Source organism: Stomoxys calcitrans, chromosome 2, assembly GCF_963082655.1.
Source record: "Stomoxys calcitrans chromosome 2, idStoCalc2.1, whole genome shotgun sequence".
In the NCBI taxonomy this organism is placed as follows: Eukaryota; Metazoa; Arthropoda; class Insecta; order Diptera; family Muscidae; genus Stomoxys; species Stomoxys calcitrans.
The window spans coordinates 198,090,570-198,111,960 of record NC_081553.1 but is presented as its reverse complement, the minus strand read 5'-3'; positions in this window follow the sequence as shown (position 1 = coordinate 198,111,960).

Sequence of the window (21,391 nt, the reverse complement as noted above, 5' to 3'; positions counted from 1 at the left end):
TAAGCTAGAGCGAATCTTAAGTACTCACTACCTTGGACCAAATTCATTAATAAAACAATAAAAGAAACATAACATGGTAGCATTAAAGCAAAAGAAAATTATAATTAAATCATCTAAAACCGACATTAGGTTTAGTGGGGCCATACATCTGTATAACAAACATCTCGAATCTTTTGAGGACATTAAGTTGAGGCCATAGCAAGGAGACCGATATATCGAAAAAACAAAACTTTTGACTGTAAATCAGTGGTGGGCAAATACATACACACTATTGCAAATGTGTACATCGCTACTCTAAATCATAATCAACTTTAAGCATAACACGATACCACTTCAAACATAAATGTTCCTATAGACAACATTTCCCCTTAATATGATATGTTCCTAAATACAATATGGCATGTCCCCAAAGTGATCATTTTCATCAAAATCAACATCGCTGTATTGACTGGGTGTTTCAGAAAGCGACAAAACTGTAAAATATTTAAGCTTTACAACGTTTCCAAAGATACAAAATGTCCCCCCATCAAATTATGTCGCCAAACTTATCATATTCTCAAACCAGGCATGTCCTCAAACCAATTATGTTCTCAAACTTGACATGCCCCAAACTCGGCATGTCCCCAACCATGGTATTTCCACAGACCATCCAGGTTCCAGACATGTAACGTCCCAAAACTGCTTCTTTTCTAACGCCAAACTTATCATATCCTCAACCCAAGCATGTTCTTAAACCAATTATGTCCCCAAACTAGGAATGTCCCCAAACTCAACATGTCCCCAACCATGCCATGTCCTCAAAACAACAATGTTCCCAAACATATCACGTACCAAAAATGTTTCTTTTCTAACGCCAAACGTATTATCTCCTCAAACCAACTATGTACTCAAACCAACCATGTCCTCAAACCAACCATGTCCCCAAACTCGGCATGTCCCCAAACACGGCATATCCCCAAACACGGCATATCCCAAACCATGGCATCATGTCATGTCACGTCCCAAAGTCGTTGAAAATTGCGGCGGGCCGAGCGATGTGCAAATCGTCGACGGCGGCACACCGCCTGTTGTCTCCGAATCAGCGTCATAGACTAGTCTGATGGTATTATGAGGTCTTCCGAGAATGAGTCATTAGGTGAGTGGCCATTTCCTCTCTTGCATTACGGACCTCGTTCAGATGGCGTTAAGGAAGCTGTCTGGAGGGGCGAGGTCCAACGGGCTTGGCATAAACCCCAGAAAGACTGAGCTTGTGATTTTCGCCAGCAGAAGAAAGGGATGGGCGGGAGCCTCAGCTCTTTACATAGGCCAAGTACTTGGCCGTGATTCTTAACCAGAAACTAAGCTAGAGAAGGAATGTCGAGGAAAGGGTTAAAAGAGAACTGGAGACTTGGGCCGAGGATGGTGCACTGGATGTTTATGGAGGTTGTTCAGCCGATTCTCACCAGCAGAAGAAAGCCGGGTTTTTTCAGATGATCTTCTGAATAGGCTGGAGCCTCAGCTCTCTACTTAGGCCAAGTACTTGGCCGTGATTCTTAACTAGAAATTAATCTAGAGAAGGAACGTCAGGGAAAGGGTGAAAAGGGGGGCTTAGGCCGGAGACGGTGCACTAGATGTTTACGACGGTTGTTCCGCCAATTCTCACTAATGAATGTATGATGCACCATCGGTCTTTGGGCAGATGTGGCCTACGCCGGATGATAGAGAAGGTACTGGGTATCGCGGCGGAGCTGATATCAGCAGGCAAGGAGTAGTTCATCTAGTGAGACTCTTAATACCATTCTGGTCCTTTAATCTACATGGAAGATATGTGGCAAGAAAGATAGCCCTAATACTGAGGGAGTCATGTAGATGGTCATGGAGAAGCACCGTCCTTACGGGCGCCCTCGGTATACAATAGAAATCTCAAAGCGATGGTATGCCAGGAAATAAAAAAAATAGATGAATATGCAAGTTTCGCGACTTACCCCAATGGACTCATGACTGTCTACTGAGGGTACGGTGCTTCAGACAGAGGTCAGTGCCGCAACGATAGCCGCAAGTGAAATTGTGCGGAAGGATTTACCGCCCAATAAACTTTAGTTTTACCTGGACTTTAGATCATAGGACAGAGAATGTTGCTTGGCAGAATGTTGAGAGTGTCTGGTTTTTGGTCAGTAGAACAAAACCCCGGACGGCTTAGTGTTCTTGAGGCAAACTTTTTAGGGCCCTTTTAATATGATCTAAACAGAAGACGAAGAGACCCGATACTTTGCAATATATCGGAGATTGGTGGACCGATTTATACCAATTTTTGTTCATACCTTAATAGTCAACCAAAAACACAAATTACATATTTTAATCTGGGGTCAAAAATCTAGGGGAAACGCCCCTCACTAAAACCCCTAAACGGGCAAATAGACCAACCAGTACCTAATTTGACTTAGAAGTGTGGTGTACGAGTCTGATATAAAAATTCGGGTTCGAGAATCCGAGGGCTGCCCATATTAAATAGCTTAGCCCATTGAAAAAGGCCCTTAAAAGTATTTTTAAACCTTTTGGGGTACAGTTAGTACGGACCCAATATCATCATCCTAAAATGTGATTTGTCACCCCCAGACACTGACCCTAAAGTTTTCCAAAACCAAAATGTGGGTCCAAGAGTCCGGGGGCTGCCCACATTAAAGAACTATAGGGGCTCCAAAAAAAGTTTGGCCTAAGTACTCTAAAATCTTTTGGGGTACAGAAAGTACTGACCCTTTTTCATCACTCTAAAATGGGATTTTCCAACCCCAGACACTGACCCTAAAATTTTTATCACTGACCGTTGTAATAGTAGTCATAACCGATCATTATGGGATAAGCCAAAGGTCTGCTTCATGGTGTTTTCTTCGATCTGGGGATCTTTCAAACGAATCTCTATCTGTATCTTTGAGAGATTCTACACGCAATCTTGTGTGCGTAGCCGCGCAGAACCCCTGGTTGGCACTCACCGAGGAGACATTTAGTTGGGTATCGACTAGGAATACATACATGTTGGCATATCTTCAGGAAGGAGAGCCTGCGTTCCTTCAGACCCGCACATGAACAGAGTAAGTGCTCGATAGTCTCCACCTCATCCTCATCAATACAACTCCCGCAGAAGTCATTGCGCGGTATTTTAAGGCGCGCCGCGCGGCCTCTGGCACAATGTCCGGTTAGGCCCCTATTTCATCACTCTAAAATGGGATTTTCCAACCCCAGACACTGACCTTAAAATTTTTATCACTGAGCGTTGTAATAGTAGTCATAACCGATCATTATGAGGTAAGCCAAAGGGCTGCTTCATGGTGTTTTCTTCGATCTGGGGATCTTTCAAACGAATCTCTATCTGTATCTTTGAGAGATTCTACACGCAATCTTGTGTGCGTAGCCGCGCAGAACCCCTGGTTGGCACTCACCGAGGAGACATTTAGTTGGGTATCGACTAGGAATACATCCATGTTGGCATATCTTCAGAAAGGAGAGCCTGCGTTCCTTCAGACCCGCACATGAACAGAGTAAGTGCTCGATAGTCTCCACCTCATCCTCATCAATACAACTCCCGCAGAAGTCATTGCGCGGTATTTTAAGGCGCGCCGCGCGCCCTATGGCACAGTGTCCGGTTAGGCCCCGGTCAATGTGCTCAGCCACCTCTTATCGAACGCCAGTAACTCCTTCGTTCTTCTCTCGTCGATGACAGGCCATAGCGCCTTAGCGGTTCGACAACCACCTTCTAATACCCCATCGAGCGGGGTCGATGGCTATCTCATCTACTATGATCGGTAACGCGACAAAAGCAACGTAGGCAAGAACGGTGATTGGTTTGACAGGCGCAGACGGACTCCCCTGGCGCATTCGTCCGCCCCTTCATTTTTTAGAATCACCTCAAATCAGCATCACATCATGGACCCACAGCCTATCCAGGGATTTAAAACAATCCACCACAACATAGGCAAGACAGTTGACTGGTTTGGCCGGCGCAGACAAATTCTCGCTGGCGCATTCGTCCACCCCTTCATTCCCTGGAATCACCTCAAGTCCGAAAAGTAAATCAGCATTTCATCATGGACCCAGAGCCTATTCAGGGATTTTAAACAATCCCCCACACTCCTCGACCTCTTAAAGTTTCTTTATAGTAGAATATTTAGCTTCAAATAATTTCCATTGTCACAAAAGTAACGAAAAACTAAATCTACGCGTCCTTAACCTAATGAAGTGTTCACACAAACCGAGATAAAACGCAATGAGATAAACAGCATTGGGCGAATGGCGATAGCTTCACTTGTTGTTCATAAACAAATTACTGCCGTATGTAAGAAAAGTTACGCTAACCCCCTACTCTACTCTTCTCTCTGCTGTATACTCCCCGCAGAAGAAGAAGCAGCACCAGCCACAAAATAAACCAAATGCAAAGATAGAAAGACAGACGGACAGATGAACTGATCACACAACGATATCTCAAAGTCGTCTCTGCTTGGTTTTGTATTTTTGTGGTGGTCTTTCTTCTTCTGTTTTGGCCATGATGGTAATTGAATCAAAAATACTACATTTATTTGCACATACACACGCATTCATTTGCTCACTCACAACACTTTTTACCTTAATTTGTTTCGCCAGAAATTTAAAGAAATGAATAAAAAAAACCTCATCTAATTATAGGAACTTATCCCAACTCTATACAACAACATCGATGTAGGATGGATGAATGGATGGACGGATGGATGTGCCATAGTGGGTCAGAGAAATGAAAACGAATTGATCATCTAAAGTTCTTTTTTCTTCTTTTTAGGCTTTCGCTTCTTTGGGTTCTTATCAAGACAACTGTGTATTTTAATTCAATTCAATACGGTAATAATTTCCTTAATGAGTTTTTTTCGGTAATGTTTTGTCTTATTTTTCGCCAGAAAAAAGAGCGGGATGATAGGCCAGTGTTCGGATTTGTATTTTTGAAGATGTAATGCAGTATTCTTCTTAATTGTAACATTTTGAGTTGTTTTTTTATGGTCAATAACATAAAAATATGCCAGGTTTCTGGTTAAAGATGATTTGGAAGCATGTGGAACAATGTGCTAAATAGAAAAAACCACCAAACCAAAGTTTTAAGTCCCCATATGGCATTACATCGGCAAAAGGACAGGTCATAATAACTTTGAGGATAACTTATTACGAGTTAAAATCAAAATAAAATGTAAGACAACTAGAAATAACTTTGAAGTCAGATTAATTATCTTCGAATCATTACAACTTTGAGGACACGTCGCAACAACTTTGAGGACAAGTCGTAATAATATTGAGAACAGATTTATTATCTGCAAATCATCACAACTTTGAGGAGAAATCAATGTACATGACATGGAGAATTAATCAAAATAACTTCACTATCTTCGACTTATGATAACTGACTATTCGACTTATGAGAACATGCCGCAACAACTTTGAGGACAAGTCCTAATAACTTTGAGGACATATCAAAATAACTTTGAGGACAAACCTATTATTTTCGAATCACCAAGTTTGAGGGCAGGTCGCAATAACTTTATGGACAAGCTGTTACAAGTTTGAGGACAATTCCTAATACAATAACTTGGAGGACAATCTGTCCTCAGGTGGCAATAACTTTATGGACAAGCTATTACAAGTTTGAGGACAATTCCTAATAACTTGGAGGACAATCATAATAACTTTGAGAACAATTATAACAACTTTGAGGACAATCCTAATAGTTTTGAGGACGAATCAAAATAACATTGTGATCCAATTCATTATCTTCGAATTATCACAACTTTAAGGGCGGGTCGTAAAAGCTTTGAGATCAAGTCGCATTAAATTTGAGGACGTATGAAAATAACTTTGTGGATAAATCTAAAAAGCTTTGAGAAGAGATTTATTATCTTCGAATCAGAACAATTTGTTGGACAGATCTTACTAACATTGAGTACAGATTTACTATCTACGAACCAGCACAATTTTTCGAGCAGATCTAAGATTGAGGACATGTTGAAATTATTTGGAGAGCAAGTCTTTATAACTTTGAGAGCAGATCGAAATAACTTTGAGGACAGATTCGTTATCTTCACACAACTTCTAAGGCAGTTCATAATAACTTTGAGGGGAAGTTCTAATAAGTTGTAGGACCAATCTAAAAAGCTTTGAAGACAGATCGAAATATCTTTGAAGAGAGATTCAGTATTTTTCAACCATCACCACTTTGAGGACAAATCGTTATAAATTTGAGAATAGCTCAAAATAAGTTTGAGAATAAATCAAGGCAAGATGGAAAAATATATTTTCTTTGAATCGAATCATAACTTTGAGGACAGATCAAAATAATATTGAGGATAATTTTCAATAACTTTGAGGACAGATTCATTTTCTGCTAATCATCACAGCGTAGAGGACAAATCTAAATGAGCTGAGCACTTATAAAAATAACTTCAATATCTTCGAGAAATAACTTCAACTCGGAGAACACATGTCGTATTAACTTTGAGCACAAATCGTAATAACTTTGAAGACATATGAAAATAACTTTGAGAACAAATCTAAATAGCTTCGAGGATAGATTCATTGTTTTCGAATCATCCCAACTTTTATGGCACATCATAATAACTTTAAGGACAAGTCGTAATAACTTTGAGGACAAGTCGTAATAACTTTGACGGCAAATCAAAACAACTTTTGAAGACAAATCTAAATAACTTTGTGGACAGATTCATTATCTTCAAATTATCACAACTTTGAGGGCATGTCGCAACACCTTTGAGGATAAGTCGTAATAAATTTGAGAACAAATCAAAGAAACTTGGAGAACAAATCTAAATAACTTTGACGACAGATTCATTTTCTTCGATAGAAATTAACAAAGGCATCGAGCAGAAATTGGAAAAAAATTTAGAATAACTTTTGGGATAGTGAGATGAATTTTGAAAATAATTTCTTTCTAACAGGGTTTATTTCCTCTTGTGATAGACGAATTTTGAGGCAATGGATAGAGCTCGATAACTATAAAAAAAATAAAAACTTTAAGAACTTAATAAACAAATTTTGTTTTAAGAAATGAATGACCCCGAAACCGATTTAAAGACCATTAATATCGAATCTGTACCCGAAATGTTCGAAGTGTTTGCGGAAATGCGCATCCGGCCAACATTGTCACGATTTTTTTGGTAGTCCGTGATATATACACCAACACTATAGCTTCATTCGCGCACAAAACCCATGTCCTGCTCACACTGAGTTTCCAGCACAAATCTGGAATATCTTTTCTGCCGACGAAAAGCATTGACCACGGATTTTTATCTTAATAGGCGGGAATAAAAATAAGTTGTTGGGTGCCAAGTCAGGGGTGTTCGGCGGATGAAACTTTAATTCGACGGTTTGGCCGATCAAAAAGGCGCTTATTTAACGATTTTTGAGATTTAGCATTGTTATGGTAAACAATGATTCGTCTTCACTTTTTCATTTTCGAATTTCTTCCAAGACTTCGACGATGTACTACCTTTGACGATCTTTTAAACGTATTTTGAAGCACCACGATAGTATTTTTTCAACAATTCTTCGCACAAATCGCCACAATCTTTTTTTGAGACACTGTCAAATTGTGGGGAATCCAACGAAAATAACAATGTTTTACAACAAGGTGTTCATGCAATGTCAAATGTATGCTGGTGCATGAAACGGCTAAGGATGATATGTAAGTTCATCAATGCACTCTTGGCGGGATAATCCATGCCGAAAGTTGTGAAAATTGGTGGTACAAAAATGTTTGTCAAATTAATTTTTTCAAGTCACAACAAATGATCAAAACGTTCTGAGTACGATTATGCCAGAAAATTTCAAACTTTCCAATGGAAATGTCATATTGCACCTGGCAACACTTGTGTTCCCTGGGCCAGAAACTTATATAACAATCCTCGTATATAGAACACAGATGGCTTATACACCTCATACAGTCCTACACGGGGATCCAAGCACTCAAAGTGATATTATACTCAATGAAGCAGAACTTGTAAGGGGAGGTACCCTCCTCGTAGCCCTCCCGAAGTCTTGACCAAAAATTTGTATATTTTTTGGATTACGACTAGCAGACTTTTTAAGGGCACATCGGCGAACATTGATTCGGATCATTACCTTTTAGCAGCAAATGTTTTGTCCCGTTTAAGCGTCTATTAAAATTACCTAATTGCTTGAAGAAAGCATTGTTTGGCCCAATGGCATAGTGGCGTAGTACTTGGGTATCAAACGCCTCTCCCAAGGAGCTCATGATGCGATCGGCAGTGCCAAGAATGCCGCATGCAAATCAATCCTTCTTACCATTAGTGAGAAAAGGAGAGTGAAAAACGACTAATTCGAAAAAGAAATTTGAAGTAGTCTGTGTTAAGGAATCAAGATGTTCAAGAGTCAGCATAAAGCCCGAAATTTCAGGTAGCTCGCTTAGGATATGGAAAAAAGACTTTTCACAGCTCATGGTTTCCCATAGTGGATACCTCAAAATCAACTTCTGAGGACGGTATTGAATGTATACCGCCTAGTCAGAAAGAGGTCAGAAAAGCAGATGCCTGGCCGAAGAACAACAAAACAGCAGGAGCCGATAGATTACCAGCTGCACCATTTGAAACCGGAGTCAGGCTGAAGAACGCATACCCAGCGACTGGAACCGCAGCATAGTATATCCAGTATGGAAGGAAAAGACGAGATGGAAAATAAGAGATAACTGGAGTTGAGATGTTTAAGAGTTAGAACGAAGAATGAAAATTTTACCAATGAATGTTATGATGACTATTACTAAATACTAAATTTCGTATGAACATTCCATTAAGGAACAGGGGATTCTCCTCTCATATCAATGACGATATGTTTATTGAAGAGCTTTGGAAAATTTACACACACCCCCTTGGCTCAATGAGTCAAAGTGAATGGCAGTTTTGATACATTTCCAAACCCTGATGCAAACGAAATATGTTGCCAAAAATATAAATCAAAGTAGTTCAAGTCAGTACAGTGTACAGTGCTCTATAATTTGCAATCACAAACTTTTTAACGTACTTCTTTCCAAGTATTTTTAGTTTTTTTTTGTTTCTTTTATTATTTATTATTATTATGGATGGATGGTTGAAAGTGATGGTGAAGTGATGCTTATGTTGAATGGTTTGGCTGATGCTTGATGTCGATGTGCAAAATGTTGATGGCAACAACGATGAAGCGATGATGATGATGATGAAGATGATGTTGCTGCCGTTGATATTAAGATCGACATTGTTAATGATGTTGCTACTGTTGGACGATATATAGTTGTGGCAGTTTACAAATAATCATGAAGTTGTTGAAAAGAAGAAGACGAAGAAGCCTATAGCCAACTATGTGTGTGACTGTAAGGACGGACGTATGTTTATTGCAATTGTAACAGCAATGCCGCAATTGGCTTTTCACCACTCAAACACACCATGGGACAGACATGCACGTTTATTTAACTCGAGGTGATGATGGTCTCGTTTTTAGTTTTTTTTTTTTGTTTTAAAGCAAAACAAAAACGTTGCGGAAAAATTCACAAAAGAAGCCTACGCACCTCTATTTTTAAGAAGAAAAGCAACAACAACTACTTAAATCAACTATAAGCATGGAAGTAGTCTTAAAAAGGGGACAGTGGCAGCAGAAAATTTTCCATAGTAGTTTGTTTGGTAATTCATGCAGTAAAATTACAATTTGCCCATGAATATTCCAGTAAGAAACAGTGGGGAACTTCTCTCATATCGATGAGTTCTTTCGGAAACAAGTTTAAGCTTAATGATAAGGGACTCTCTTATTATTGACGAGTCCTAACGGCTTGCCGCAGAGTGACACCACTTTAGTGGAGAAGTTTACACGGCTGATTATCTACTGTAAATAACTCACAAGTATCGCCAGCACTAGGAGGGGATAATCATCTGTAACGTATCAAATTACATTTGCCCGTACATATGGTTACTGTTCATGCCGCGCTACTTACATTTACCGTCTACTTCCGACTCATCCTACCAGTCGTCGTACATGCTTCGTGCATACTATTTGTTAAACTATTGTACAATTTGTTCTGCCTATACCTCCGATTTGTTTATTCCTCGGCTACTTTATTCCGTCACACGAACCTGCCTCGTAGGTGCTTGTGACTACTCTCAATTAATCTTTTGTCGTTGGTGCTCTTAAGACCAAAACAGTATGATCGCGATGAGCTTTGAGCGTCGCGTTGCAAAAATGCAACTCTGCACGCAAAACCCATATAAGCAACGCGGTAAAGTTAGGAAATTTTCAACTTTGACGCTTGAAAGCGAGCGTCATTGTGTTCTGCCACACGTAAGTAGTGTATTTAGTCGTTAAAGTTAAAAATTGTTTAACTTTTGTGAGTTGATTTTTTGACATTTACTTGCAGAGTTGCATTTTTCAACGCAACGCTCTTTAAAATCTTTGCTGCTGTCCTGGTGTTTACCCAGCGATTCGTTCGCATCCGCACCTAGTTTTCTTCCGCGATTCGTTCGCATCCGGGCTTAGCTCGCATCCACGACTCGTTCGCACCCGCGCGCAACTCGCATTAGCGAATCGTACGCATCCGCGTCTAGTTCGATGCGTGAGTTGATTTCTTGACATTTGCTTGTAGAGTTGCATTTTTCAACGCGACGCTCCTTAAAATCCTTGCTTCTGTCAGTGTGAACTTACTGGTTCTATACAAAGACTCGCCAAATTAGATAAGTGGCAGTATCCGCAATCGAAACAACTTGTCTTAACAAAGTTCCTGGTGTTTACCATTCCACGATTCCACACGCAAAATTTCAGCCAAATCGGATAACAAATGCGGCTTCCAGGGCTCACGATGTCAAATCGGGAAATCGGTTTATATGTGGAGCTATATCTATATATAGCTGTACTATATAAAGCGATTTAAATCGCACTTGACGTAGTTTTTGGAAGTCATAATAGAACACACCGTGCAAATTCTTTGACAGCGAGAGAACCCTATATGTAGCCGACTAGGTCGTGAAGGGCTGGACTTGCCCATGCCATATGCATGCTGTTGTCGAGACAGGTGATCTCCAGGGTTTCTATCAACCTCTCAAGAGTCTTCAGCATGAAGGATGAAGACTGTCAGGGCGAAAATCTTTTGCTTTAGTATGGTACGGTTTTCCTGCTTTTGGAATGAAAATGATCTTTGTGTCCCTCCATTCTACAGGTAAAGGGTGATTTTTTTGAGGTTAGGATTTTCATGCATTAGTATTTGACAGATCACGTGGGATTTCAGACATGGTGTCAAAGAGAAAGATGCTCAGTATGCTTTGACATTTCATCATGAATAGACTTACTAACGAGCAACGCTTGCAAATCATTGAATTTTATTACCAAAATCAGTGTTCGGTTCGAAATGTGTTCAAATTTTGAAAAATTTTGTTCAGCGATGAGGCTCATTTCTGGTTGAATGGCTACGTAAATAAGCAAAATTGCCGCATTTGGAGTGAAGAGCAACCAGAAGCCGTTCAAGAACTGCCCATGCATCCCGAAAAATGCACTGTTTGGTGTGGTTTGTACGCTGGTGGAATCATTGGACCGTATTTTTTCAAAGATGCTGTTGGACGCAACGTTACGGTGAATGAACACATTTCGAACCGAACACTGATTTTGGTAATAAAATTCAATGATTTGCAAGCGTTGCTCGTTAGTAAGTCTATTCATGATGAAATGTCAAAGCATACTGAGCATCTTTCTCTTTGACACCATGTCTGAAATCCCACGTGATCTGTCAAATACTAATGCATGAAAATCCTAACCTCAAAAAAATCACCCTTTATATACGATATGCTGATACAAGCAGAGTATCTGTTGTTCACTGGAGAGTTTCCCGGGAAATGTGTGTCAACGTGTAGTTCTAGTGTTTCCTCACTAGATATATCCATGCATTCTCTGACTTCTGAATATATATCCACCGTAATAGGCCTCGACGATATATAGGATCTTCCTTAGCCTAGAGGCCTTAGATGTATCCTCCACGGAGCTGCAGAATTCCACCCAGGATTTATTCTAAGCCTTTCCCAACTCGCCCTTGTATTTTCTTAGCTCAGCTTTTTAGAAGTCCCAATCGTTTGATGCCCTTGTGGCTTCCGCTCTGTTGAAGAGTTTTCTGCAGTTCTTCCTTAGACCAACCAGTTCTGGGGCCCACCATAGCGGTCGCTGTTTGGCCCTTGGCTTGGCACTAGGACTGAATGTATTCCGAGAGACCACTTCTGCAGTAATTTCCCCAAGGCTGAAACTAATATACCGATGATCAGAGAATCTGTGGTCATCCAATAATTCCCAGTCGCATATCCTGCCACTTAGATCTTCCGACATCTGTGCCTACTACTGAATATTCAGTGCTGGACCTTAAGTGACGCCGAAGCGGCCTTACAATGGTGGAGATTTATCTGCAGAAACCAGACCGTAGTCAAGATTCAGAATTTCCAACACTGTTGCGTTAGCCTTGTCTTCTGAGTCCGCTAGGAGTTCTTCCCCACAAGATTCGTTTGATTTTGTCCAACGCAGGGGCAGTTTAGACAGCAGTGGAACCACTCTTCCTCAGGACATCGGACACTTGCGATGTGGACGATTTCTCCTTAGATGCTTCACTAGCTGTTGCTGTCGGAATACCTTTTGAGTTCTATCCTTTCTCTGTGGCGCATATCTTGAGATCAATTCAACCAGATGACCCAACTACACAGGGCTTGTCGGGTCTCGTCTTGAAGCCTTCCTCTCATACTCCGATTGCAGGGGGATTTTCAGTCTCCTGCAATCCGCCAGACTTTGGCGATGTGGATAGTTCGTCAGGCAAGTGTTCAGCAACAACTGCTGAGTCGTCTTCTGATTCCCCAGCCGTAGTTTAGAATACTACATGACTCCGGTCGCCATTTGCATCATCCAATCTAACAATCTTCCAGTCGGTGGTTGAAAAATTGGCATTACAGTCCCTTAGCCTCCCAAGTATGGATTTAGGATCTGAGGAAATCCTTAATAAGAACGTATTAAGCGTATGCCATTGGTCGAGAAGGAATATCCTCCTTCTTGACTTTATTCAGTGCCGCGCCTGGACAGATCTCGCCAATATTCTTTAAGACGCAACGATACATCTCAATTAAGCGTTGATCCCCGAAGGCAATAACTTTGTATCGGCCCCGATACCAACTTGCATCGTAGCAGACTGGCCTCTCCCTATTAGTGAGAGTTTTAGGATCATTCGCACCAAGTCTCTCAATAAACCTGAGAGCGATGAGCTTCTTATTATTCCAATCTCTTAAAGAGCGTATTGGTTTGGCAGAGAAGGCCGATGGCCTAGGTTCGACCTTGTCCCTGCTGACCAGTCATCTGTCGGCTAGTGGATCCTGGCACAGTCGAGATCCCAGTAGCAGACAACATGCTACGGCCTGATAGCACCACCGCAGCTTTTGGAGTCCATTCTAAGCCAACTCCGGGGCTCTATATCTGCCGCTCTACTGGAAACAGACGCAGATAAAAACAAAACTTAGGTACAGAAAATTCTTGCGGACCGAGAAATCTGAACCGTTTTTTTACTAAAAAAAGTGATATATGAACATTTTCGTGATGATTGCATACAAATGCGATCTCCATCTTAGTCACAAACAAGTAAAAAGACATTAAGTTCGACCGTGCCGGTGGCAGCTATATCTTAATAGAGTCCATATTCGGGACATATATTGGGAGTTTTGATACAACTCACTGTTCCAATATAATAATATTCCAATATGTAATATTAATAAATGCGCCTGTTATAGGCCTAAGACCCAAAATCGGCAGACCGGTTTATATGCCAGCTATATCCAAATATTTCCAATCTGGACCATGTTTGGTTGGGATTTCGACGGGCCTATTAAAAAGTGCTGTTCTGAATTTTAGCAAAATCCTATAATATATGCGACTGTTATAGGCTTAAGACCCTAAATCGGCATATAGGTCTATCGAAATATGTTCCGATCTGAATCATTTTTGGTTCGGACATCGGCGCGCCTAATAAAACTAACTATGCCAAATTTCAGCGAAATCGGGTAATAAATGCTCTCATCATAGGCCTAAGACCCAAAATCGCCAGATCGGCCTATATGGCAGCTATATCCAAATTTATTCCGATTTGACCCATTCAAGAACTTAACTTGCGTATAGAAGAAATGCGAGTCTGAGCAAAATTTCAACTCAATATCTCAATTTTTAGAGACTGTAGCGTGATTACAACAGACGGACACACGGATGGATAGAAACGGGACATCGTTAGAATTGTAAAACGATCCGAAACATATATACTTTGTAGGGTCGGAAATGGACATTTCGATGTGTTACAAACGGTGGTCATATAAAAACCAACAGACGGACTATCAGCACATAAAGGATATGCGGACAGACAGACATGGCCAAGCCGAATCAGCAGGAAATTCTGAGTCGAACTACACATTTTATCATAGCCGCAGTAGTATTGCAGGGTACAGTTTGTGGTTTTGTAATAAATTCCATATAAATGTATACTTAGTTCACCAATACTGACTTACGCCTCAGTAGTTTGGTGGACTGCTATGGAGAAAAAGTGCAACATAAGGGCCATACAACAGGTTCAGAAAACATGTTGTCTTGGCATAGGCGGAGCGATGAGGTCCACGCCCACTAGGGCACTGGAGACTATTCTAGATATCCGACCCATTGATATACAGATTAAGTGTGAGGCAGCCACTGAGGCTATGATACTCAAGGCAATGGAAGAATGGATTGAGGGTGGGAGCAGCCCATACCAATGCGGTAAAATCGAGGCGACAATAGGAAACCTGGAGTGAAGGGAAGAAGTTTCCGATCGGATACCTGAGATGAACTTTGAAGTCGAGTGCGAGGCACTGCTGCCATCGGCACAGTCTTGGATTGACGGAACCCTAGTATTGCCATTTGGAAGATCATGCTACACGAATGGATCAAAGCTAGAGGACAGAGTGGGCCTGGGGGTTTACATTGAGAACCCAGGGACTGAGATTGGTTTTAGACTGCCTGACCATAATACGATCCTGCAGGCGGAGATCCGGGGGATCACGGAATGCGTGAAGTGATGTGGTGCTAACGCGAGGTCGTCGAGTGTGAACACCTTTACCGAAAGTAGAACTGCCATAAGGACAATAACAGCCAGGTCGGTAAGGTCTTGCAGTGTAAGAAGGAGATTAATCGGGAATAAACAGGGCAGATGATCTGGCGCTGAAGGCCAGAAGACTGCCATCAATAAACTTGGTTAACCCGAAGCCTTTCGAGATGACGCAGTTCGAGTTAAGGGAGCGGACGACGAATGCGCATGCAACATTGTGGAACAGCGAAACGGTCGGTAGGACGGCGAAAATCCTATGGGGGGATCCAGATCGTGAGAAGACGAGGCTATTACTGAAAGGAAGCAAGAAGAAGATCAGTATAGCTTTTGGTATCATAACGGGACACATAGGACTACGAGCCCACCTATGTAAAATCGGTGCGGCAAGTGATGGCATGTGTAGGGCATGTGGGAAAGATGATGAGACGTTGGAACATTTCCTATGTCATTGCCCGACTTACGCGTCTAACAGATACCGGCACTTAGGTGGAGACACAATACCAGACTTGAACCAACTTAGGGGAGTGGTATTGAAAACAATGAAGGATTTTGTAAGTAGCACGGTATTCCTTACTTAAAATTTTCTTTTTAGAGAAATTACTTTATAGTTTTTAGAGCTTACAACAAGTCGATTACTGGCTTGGGTGTATGTCCATAGTGGCATGGAGTGGATTAGTATCTGCACCCTCTTTTCAACCTAACCTAACCTACAAGGAGTAGCACCCTTTTCAAACATTCATTTCATAGCCTGAACAGTTATCTGGCTATGATTTTTGCCACGAAAAAACTCAAAATGCGCTACTGTGCCTGGTGGCGGTAAGAGTTATCGTTAACCGATCGCCATAATATTTCGTATTTTGCTTATTGGGATCAAAAGAAAAGAACGGAGGGTAAGGGTTAAAAAAAATACTATTTTTTTGGGACACTATAATATACACTGCACCTTTTTCCAAATAAATATAGGTAGAAATTTAACAAAGCTCAAACTTTAATCAACACATATTCAAACATAAAAAATCTCAAAACTAAATATTTAAATTTAAAAAATAAATAGAAAAAATAAAAAAAAATTATAAAAACTTACCAACATTTGTGATTGCTGCAAAATTCGTGGGATGCTCCTAAGCTTGTGCTGGATACGTGCTTATTTTTTGTTATTTATGGCTTTTGTTTTTGGAAGCGGCTTTATTTATTTAAAATTCTATTTCACTTTAACTTCAACTTTATTTATGCTTCTGTTCTTAGGAAACCCAACTATTTGTCATGTTTTGAATTAAAAGTTGCTATATAGAGTTTTTTTTAAAAAATTTTTATGTAAACATTTATAATTTTTTTTGATCTGTAATTTTGCAATAATTACTGATTGTTGTTTATCCAAGATATCACAAATTCAGGAATTTCAAGTGCAAAAATTACATTTTTTTCGCCTTTGTGTGGTAATTTCAATTTTTATCATTTATTTTTCGGTTAAATAAACACAACTTCTTGTTATCTTTTTCTTTTGTTGTTGTATTTTTATTTTCATCTCTTCATCTCATTCTCAATAACTAACTCGTCGGCAATCTCCTCTGAGCTTCTTGTCATCCGAGTTGTCACTCTCCCAATTTGTCACTTTGTTTGGCGCAAATAAATTTCTTTGCACCACTTAACGGGCACACACACACGCACTCACACACTTGCTTACACTGTCTCACTCACATTTCACTCAGAAAAATGGATAGATGGATGTATGGATGGATATGGAATTAAAGAAGCAATTTTAAATAATAACTGAAACAATACAAAAAAAAAACAGACACACAAATATTTTATTTGTTTTATTTTGAGCAGACGTTCGCGTTTCTTTAAACATTAATTGTACACTCTGCTTGTTTTGTTGTTGTTGTTTTTGGTAAAACAATTAGAGACACTCTCTTCTAATTTTGACAATAGAATTTTAGCTCTAATGCGCTAATGTCTTTAGGCCAATGCAGTTGGGTATATGTTTTTGTTAAACATTAAGTTCACTTATTCTTATTTCATTGTTTTTCTTACCAACAAAGATTGCAAAATTCATTTATGCACGATCTTTAGTTATCAATGTTTAATAAAGTTTGTTTTGTTTTGTTTTTATCTGATACCGACTTGAATCGAGGGACGAATAAAGTCCACACACACGCACACACACACCTTCACTCATTTTACTATGTTATTGTTGTATGTTTGCTTTTGCATTTTCGCATTTCTTTTTGTTTTAGCCTAAAGTTTTTATTTTATATATTATTGCAAAATAGTAGAGAACACTTATAAAACACGCACTAAATCAAAACATTAAAAAATCGTCGAATATCGTCTCGTCGTTGTCGTGACCGTGTAACCGTTAAACAAAATAAGTTAGGAAGTTAGGACCGCACGCTTCGATACGTTGTTGCTTAATGAACGATCAACCTGAGCAGCACTCTGTAGTCTATCTGTGTGGTGTTGCTAGCTTGCGCTGCCGCTGTCGCTGCCACTGCTGCTTGGCAGAAGCAGTTGTTTACAAAGATGATGATGATGAAGACTAGGGTTGTCGATCTCGATCAGAAGTTGATATTAAACCTCTATTCATTGAAAATACTATTTTCTTGAAATCTTTAAAGAAAATAGAATTTCTTCATTTAAAAATTAAATAAAATTGTTGAAAATTTCTTGTTTTAGAATAAAGTTCTTCAAGATTCAATAGGTATAAAGTTTAGATTAACGTCACGATGAAAAACAAAAATCGGTGAATTTTTCTAGGGAAATTATTTTTGAAAAACATTTTTTTGGTGATTATTCGAATATCTTCTAGCTCGAGACATCAACATTGCCAAACTGTTTTTGTTCTGCACTTAAACATTCTTTGAATGTCAGTGCAAGTGCTTTTTGAGCTTAGGCCGCATTGACCTACAGCACAGCGACGGGCCGAGAAGATGTTTACTGAACTTAATCTCGAATTGGACAGCACTTATAAAAGAAGTTCAATGCAATTCGCATGTTAAAATTTCCAATGATTTGGCGCAAAAACTACTGAACCACTTTTCTTTAAATTATCACAGATTGTATATGAGTTACTGTAATCCAAATCCAGGAATCTGATATCCAAATATGGCGATTCTACCGTATAAGTTCTGCGGTCTTAAGGTTGGGTTTTTGCTGCCATCAGGGTGAACTCTCTGGTGGTGGAGAAAGGCAGGCTAAGAGAGATAAGTGGCAGTGTCCGCAATCAAAACAAATTCCTGACATAGTTCCAGTTCCATAGAGGTTGCGGATATTAATCTGCCACTTGCCACTATAGGCATACACCTAAGCCAGTAATCGGTTTGTTGTGCGCTCTAAAAACTAAAAAGTAACCTCGAAAAAGAAAATTTAAATAAGGAATTCTGTGCTACTTACAAAATCCTTAGGTGTTTTTCATACCACTCCCCTAAGTTGGTTCATGTCTGGTATCGTGTCCCTATCTAAGTACCAGTGTCTGTTAGCCGCGAAAGCCGGGCAATGACATAGCAAATGCACCAATGTCTCATCATCTTTCCCACATGCCCTACACATGTTTTCACTTTCCGCACCGATTTTGCATAAGTGAGCTCGTAGTCCTATGTGTCCCGTTGACACCAAAAATTATACTGACCTCCTTCTTACTTCCTTTCAGTAATAGCCCCGCCCTCACACTATCCGGATCGCCCAATAGGATTTACGCGCTTCTCAGCGCTTAGTTTGCATTCAGGCTTTGCTTGTATCCACACCTAGTTGCATCCGTGTTCCGTTCCCTCTCTATACATGTAGCTTAGCCTGCCGCAGATAACTTGTTGTCACACAGAAGATAATATTGTCCCGTAAATTTCTTAGTAGAGATAACTTAATTCCCAATGACAGCAGCGAATGACGATCCCGAGGTCTGCCTAAACCCACAGCAAATCAATTATTAACCGATTGCCGTCGGGAAGCGCACCAACTAAAAAGTCCGGTTTATATAGGAGCTATATCAGGTTTTTGACCAATTTAGACCGTTCTTGGCACAGTCATAACAGAACACTATATACACAATTTCAGCCAAATCGGCCAAAAATTGTGGCTTCCATGGGCTCAAGAAGTTAAATCGGGAGATCGGTTTATATGAATGCTATATCAGGTTATAGACCGATTTGGACCGAACTTGGCGCAGTTGTTGGACGTCATAGCAGAACAATATGTGCAAAATTTCAGAAGAATCCGACAAAAATTTTGGCTTCCATGGGCTCAAGAAGTCAAATTGGGAGATCGGTTTATATGAGAACTATATCCAAATCTAAACCGATATGGCCCAAATGTAAAACCTACATCAATATTCGTATCAAAATGTCGAAACGATCAAGAATATATATACTCTATGGGGTCCTAGATCAATATTTCAAAGTGTTACAAACTGAATGACTAGATTAGTATACCCCCGCCATAGGATGGTGGGTATAAAAACGTGTTTTGGTATGGAAACAAAAACATTTGATTGCTGTCAAATTCCGCTCGCGGAATAATTAAAATTTCCGCGACTATTGCGAAAGCAGAATAGAATACAGAATACCCTTATGTAGTATTTTGGATGTCAATGTTAAAAATTCTTTAACTTTTGCGTGTTGATTTTTTGACAAATGTTTGCAGAGTTGGATTTTTCAATGCGACGCTCCTCAACGCGCTCATTCTATTTAGGCCTTTATACATATACTGGCTTTCTAATTTGGCATCCCTACAAATGATGGACATTGAGGTATCAACAGTTAGAGAGTCACATTAAGAGAACCATAACAAGAAAGAGATTGAAAAGCAAGAGAATAAGCGCAATCGGCAATAGGTCTCTGTTTACAAATTGAGATGGCTTAATAAAAAAAATTGTAACGTTTTTATTTATTTAAAATTGGTTTGTGTGATCTTTAAATTGACATAGAAACAGAAAATGTTCTACATATCAATAATTTTTATACATATTTTTGTTTTAATATATATAAAAGGAGTGAAAGTTCTACATTAAAATAAAAGCATTGGGTGATGAAAGTTTAACATAATGGTCAATTAGCCTACGTTTTCCCCTCACAATTGTTAACAAACTGATATGTATTTTAATTATATGGAAAATAGCTACATACGAAACCGAAAGCATATTAACTGCAACTTATGAATACATTTGCATGGATGTTTTTTCGTTTCTATTTCCTGTTAAAACATCAGTTTCCGGCTACCAAAACGTTTTTGATTTGTTTAAATTGCAGCAATGCATTTTTGATAGTAATAAATTTCATGCAAATTATACAAAACAAAATTTTATGAAAGCCATTTTCATAAAGAAATCGGAAGGTTGGGATTTTATTTACTACCACATTGCGTGGAATAGTCTAAGCGTTCATATATTCTGGAATCTCTACCACTTAAATCCCTTAATATAAGGAAAGGAACTGGGGAAGAAGTATTATTTAAATAATAATGATGTTCTCAGAAAATATGGTTGGAGGTAGAACCAGGGCTGCGGAATCGACCGTAGTCGAGGTTTTGAGGCCGGAGTCGAAGTCGGAGTCGGACTTATATATATACACACACACACAACCAAAACTCTTTGACAGACACACAACCAAAACTCGTTGGCAATTCGCGAAAAAATTGTACTCAGCTGTTTAGACTACACTACCTGGTAATTATGTCATGGCATAGACCCAAGATATGTTCAATTGCAGGTAGTGGCAGTTGCCCAACAACAAAATATTGAGTGCACTCTCTGTCAAAATCAGTGATTAGTGCAACTCTTATTTTGAGTATGTTACTAGTTCGCGACTTTTTTCGTTGTTTGTGTTTAATGGTTCTTAACTATAATACACACACACAACCAAAACTCGTTGACAGATAGTGCACTTCGCGAGAAAATATTGTACTCAGCTGTTAACGGAAACACATGCCCTCTAAGCCCATATTATCCAATTGGGACCAAAAATATTCTGTTATGATTGAACGGTAGCGATTCCCATTCACAGTAACACAGTGCCGGTCTTGATCATCACGGAAGAAGTATGGCCCAATGACACCGCCGGCCCATAACCATGACTCGTGGAGTATGCGTGGATTGCTGTCTGACCAATAACGCATGTTTTGCTTATTGACGAAGCTATTCAGCCAGAAATGAGCTTCATCGTAGTGCTGCTTAATGTTGAGGCCACTGACTCTGAATTTCGGAAGTAAATTTTTATAACCACCACCATAGGATGAGTGTATACTAATCTAGTCATTCCGTCCGTCCGTCTGTCGAAATCA